This window comes from Chiroxiphia lanceolata, chromosome 8 (genome assembly GCF_009829145.1).
Source record: "Chiroxiphia lanceolata isolate bChiLan1 chromosome 8, bChiLan1.pri, whole genome shotgun sequence".
In the NCBI taxonomy this organism is placed as follows: Eukaryota; Metazoa; Chordata; class Aves; order Passeriformes; family Pipridae; genus Chiroxiphia; species Chiroxiphia lanceolata.
Window position 1 is genome coordinate 25,699,507 of NC_045644.1, and position 5,505 is coordinate 25,705,011.

Below are 5,505 nucleotides of genomic sequence, written 5' to 3' on the forward strand. Positions count from 1 at the left end.
GAATATTGCTTGTTTATGTTTTGTCTTAGTACTAGTGGACTTCTGTGGGAGAATGTCTCCAAATATGTTCCTGTTTTGGCAGTACTTTAAGCCGTTTTGCCCTTGGCAAATCTTTTATTAAAAGGTGTGAAGATAACTGTTACTGGGTAGGAGTTTTGGAAATTCTCTATCTTTGATGTGCTAGCAAATGCCCTCACAGTAGCTCGCTCCTGAGCTTAGATCACCAGGTCCTGCATGAAAGCATCTCAGTTTTTTCCACTTCTCACTAGGTATTCAGCAGATCTTCAAAAAGTGTTCCATCCAGATCTTCTGTTACTTGGCCAGTTTTAGCACACTGAGACTGTCAGTAGATCCCTCAATGACTGCAGCTTTCTGGACAAACAATATCAGACCTTTCTTAATTGTGTGTAGCTACTCTCTCATTTTCTGTGGGGGTAGCACAGACAGAGTAATTTGCTTCCTTTGGGAACATCTTCCTATGTCCAGCCAACTTGGTTTGATAATACAGTATTAGACTTAAGATGAATGAAGAGAAGTAGTAGTTGGTTTCAATCCTGTTAACTGAGAGTTGAAGTCTTTTTTTGCATGACAGAAAGCTTTAAACAGTCATTCTATTGGAAGAGCAGAGGAATTTATCTTTTATGCCCTATGTGGTATCAAGAAGTTACTGTAATGTACCTATTTTTAATACTTCATCCTCAAACAGGCAGTGGGTCAGATAACATCAGTAATTTCTTGGTCCCCTTCCTGAATGAGTTTACTCGTTGTCATCAAGCTGAAATTCATTATTATTACACTGCAGTAATATGTGCTATCTCAGATGTAAGATCCCATGTGGTGTCAGGCTGCCTCACACAAAAGCTTTTGGTTGAATGGGTTTGTAGACTTTTTTTGTGATCATTTAGTATTTTGGGTTTTTCTTAATTAATCTCATAATGTTCTGTGTACTGATATTGAAATTCTAATGCATCCAACTTTGTCTATATGATATTAGGCTGACACCCGACTCAAATTAATTTGTCAGTAATTTTTTTTTCCCCGTGAGATTCAGATGAGGTCATGTGAATATGAAAACGTGATTTATGTTTGAATAATTGAAGAGTCTCCGCTGAATAGACAACTGCTGTCTTCAGAGATTTACAACAAAGCTGTTGGCATTTTGCCCCACAGAGGAGCACAGGATGGTTCACCATGACTTTGTTCAGCAGGGTTGTTTCCTCTACTGTCATAGTGTGCTAGGCTAGGTTGTATCTAAACCATCAGAGAAGTGTTTGCTATTAATTCCACTTTTATGCTATTGTGAGCAAACTTCCACCTGAGCTGCTATTTGCATCTTCCATGTATTCACATGTGACAAGTTTTTATGAGTGCCTGAGAAGTTGCCACTGCATATTTACTGTATATATGTAATGAAAAATAATTTAGATCTAGTTTGTCCAGAGACAAAACTGGGGAGATGGTGGACTTCAGTCTTGTTTTCACTGTGGAGAGAACTACTCAGCAAACAAAGCGTGAAAATGCTTCACCTCCAAAGACTCTACAAGATACTTGTTCTGGATTATACTTATTTTTGGTTTTTTTGTACTGCTTAGGTAACCTCATTCAATTGGAGAGAAAATTTTGTGATTTCCCATCAGTGGGATAGGGAGCCCTGACCAGGGCCCCCGTATCTGCTGACTGCTCCTGGTTCAGGGATGTGCAGTCTGCAGGGAAGTGCACCCCTGTGCTTTTGGCTTGCTTTTAGCATGGACTCTTTCAGCCGTGCCCCCCAGGACCAGGCAGGGCAGTGGTTAGTGCTCAGGGGGCCGTGCTGGGCTGAGCACTCAACACCCCCTGACTGTTGTGGGGAGAGCGAGGGCCTTGCACTGCCCGAGGAACACCCAAAGCTACTCCAACCCCCAGTGCCTGCACCCTGTCCACAGAAACGTGTTTTGTACCACTAGGCCTTGAGCAGAGGGGAGGTCAGTGCCTGCCCCACATCCCATATCCCTGCTGGCTAGGAAAACAGGAATAATATTTACTGCTCCTCTTCAGCTCCTAAACTAGCCTGGGTTATCGGAGGGAATCGCTGGCAACAGTCCTGCACTGGCAGGTGGTGAAATAAGGGGCTGAACTGTTCTTATCTTGGATAAACCCAGTCAGCGCTGCGGGAGGTGCAAATAATTAGCAGTCGTGTTTGTGATTAAGCCTGAGGCAAACATGAAAACCTGTAACAAAAGCAAAGTCTTTTGTACAGTGATTTCCATGTTAAAGTTAAAAAAAAAAAGTAATCTGCTGGTAGAAAGTACCATACAGGTCACCGATGTGGGGTAATACAAAATGAACTGTATGCCAAAGTATTTCACCTAGAATAATATGCTGACTAATTGCCTGTGAGCAAGGGGATTTCAACAGTAGCAGTTCACCCTATAAGGCTGCAGAAACCTGTAACTTGGAAGAGAAACTGAAATTGCGAAAGAATAGGCATTAGAATTAAAAATAGAGAGATGTGAGGGGTTGATGGGCAGCCAAGAGGGCAGTTCAGTTGCTGATGTTACCCTCTATCTGTGCAAGGGGTTAGCAAAGGCTAATGCCAGGTGAAGGGTAACTGAGCACTGGCTTTGAAATAAAACCTTTACTAGGAGGCATAAAGCTAGATGAAGAGTATTTTCCATTTTGGGCTAACTACCCAGATTCACTTTACCAGGATTAGACCTCATTCCTCCTAACTCAGTGCTGATTCAGTATGATTTCAAGCTGGAATTGGTGATACATGTACTGGAGCAGATGCAGTCTCTGCCCTGTCCTAGAGGCTGGGTCATGGTGTGGGTGTCTGTCAAATGCACAGTCCAGCAGTTTGCAATGTGTCTGTTGGGCATCCTCATACCCTGGCTCCAGTTGCTCACTGTGTGTTTGGGTCACGTTGTCAGGTCACCTTGTTCTTCAGCTGTGGCAGAAAACTTCTCTCCGACTGACTTAAGAAGTGATATAAAATACACGTGAAGGTAACTGTATAGCTGTGGGAGGAGACAGAAGTCATACCAAGGCTAACCAGCTTTAAGAGAATTATTTTATACTGTTTGCTATTTTTAAATGGAATTACATCTTTGTAATGGTTTGCAAATAAAAACTCTATTCACATTGTATATCAAACTAAGTTAATGTGATATTGTGTCATGGCTATTGGATTCAATTGATATAATTAAAATAAATATGTTAGACTATCAAAATACTTTTGTGCTGTGTGTAATGCAGTGTTGCTTGCTTATACAAATCTAAGGCCAGACTTCATCACTCAGACTAGGCTATGTCTGTGCTAGGTGATGCAGCTAAGTACAGAGGTCCTGTTTTTTCCACAGCCACTGTTGACCCACAGCTCTAAGTGAGTCCATTGGCATCAGCACATGTTCATTGCCACTTCACATCAGGACTGTAATTTGTTCCTGGCCACCAACAAACTGCAAAGAGTCTCAGGATGTTGTAGCATTGGCACAAACTAATGCAATTAGACATATTAGATATGGGTTTCTCCGCAACCAATTTTAAACAGCGTCCTTGCTGTAACTTTAAAGGTCAGTCTTGATGGGGTCTCAAATTCACAAACACCAAGCTTAATTTGTTGTCTATTTTAATGTATTGTCCTGAAGTTATTGGGTTTTGAGAACACAGAATCTATTAAGAAGCTTAATAGAGCAGCTCATTCCAATTATAAGAAATGTATTGGTGGAGAAAATGGAAATGCATGGAAGATCAATGTATTAAGCAGTTGCTTGAATGGAGGAAATAGAGGAAATAGATGAAAATTAACTCTCTTTAGTACAAAAAAAATATTTGCTTCTATACAGTACTAAAAATGTTGGGTTGCTTATATTGTAGGGGATGATAAAGCATTTCTATGTTGACTGTGTAAAATCAGATAAAGAACTATCCTCAACTTTTTCTTTCATTCATTTCCTGCAAGGTGTTGCTGGGTATAATTGGATTTGTTTTGTCTTCAATTTTTTTTTTTTTCTTCCCTCTGGGTTTTGTTTTCCTCTTTTGGACGTTCCTAAATTCCTACAGTAGAAGACTGTTGTGTTGAAAACTTACTGGGCAGCAAGACAATTTAGCAGTGAACCTGAGATGGGTCATGTGTGACGATGCGGCCTGGAGCAACTGGCTCTTTGGCTTTGAATTTCTGTTGTTAAGTGCCAGGTTTCCAGAGTGCAAAATCAGGGTTTCAGAGTATGGCCTAAGGATGTGGGCATTTGGATAGTGATCCCAAGTGAATGCTGCCAGTTTACTTTAGTCAGTGTCTAAAGGAAAAAGCACAGGGGAGATACTTTTGACTCGGATCAATTCTCTGCTCCAGTTTACCATGTAGCACAGCTTGGTGTGTCAGCTGCTTTGGCAAAAACTCATGGAGGCAGGAAAGGGGGAAAATTCTTGAGCTAGTTTTTGGTTTTACTACCTCATTAAACTGGCTGTAGTCCCTCTTGCTCAGTACAGTTACCACTGAAACACACATGTTTGAAGAATGCTATTGTAATTATTTTTTGCTTAGTATTAAGGACAGGTTTCATAGAAACTATGAAACAAACCTATGTTACATAGAAATTAAATATTAAAAGCTAGTTGAATTATTTACAGTATTATTTGTTTACTAATTTCACCTCTTCTGGTATAAACAGGTTGCCATTTACGCCTCATTTTAAATTATCTGTGGATAATATCTGTGAAGGAGTTCTGAGGGTTTTTTTAAATAGGAGATGATCATAGCCTGAATGTAAGCAAAACTAGGTAAAGACCGGCTAACTCAAAAGTTAACTCAAACACAAATTATATATTTGCAGTAGGTTTTCACTTTGAATTGTCTGAACAAATATTTGTCTTGTTTCCCCATGAGAAGAAAAATGCCAAGAAAAACAAAACTATGTTATAGGAATTCTCTTTTATGCTCAAGTTTTCAGCTTCTGTTTTTAGTGTTGTATGCTCTTTCAAAAATTATCAAGAGAGGCTGCAAATTTTACAAGACTGCAGACTGCTGAAGATTCAGAGGTCTTTGGATCATGTGATAGTTTCTAGGGCACATTGTTCATTACAGACAGTAATCAACACAGGGAACAAGACGGATTATTGAGGATCTTGATAGATGACTCCGTGTTCTGACACTGGTCACAGATTGAAAAGAAAGATTGAGATCTTTATTCCTGAAAATAATAAAACCCCAACTTTGAGAGGATTGCTTGAATGATTTAAATGAAAAACACTTTTTTGGAAGAGGATTAATTTCCAGCCTACTGGAATGTGTGCATTTTTAAATTATTTAATCCAAATTTTCCTGCTTGTTCATCTGTTTCCAACATTCATTGTTTAAGTGATTTTAAAAAATCTAATTGTCAATAAGTTGTTTATCCCAGAACTATATAAAGAAATTTAATTCACTTGGATTTACAAAAAGGCTTTTCACAAAGTTCATTACAAAAGACTCTTCAGGAAACAAACAGATCATGAGTTTAGCCCTCCTCTGCCCATGATGCTCCATCT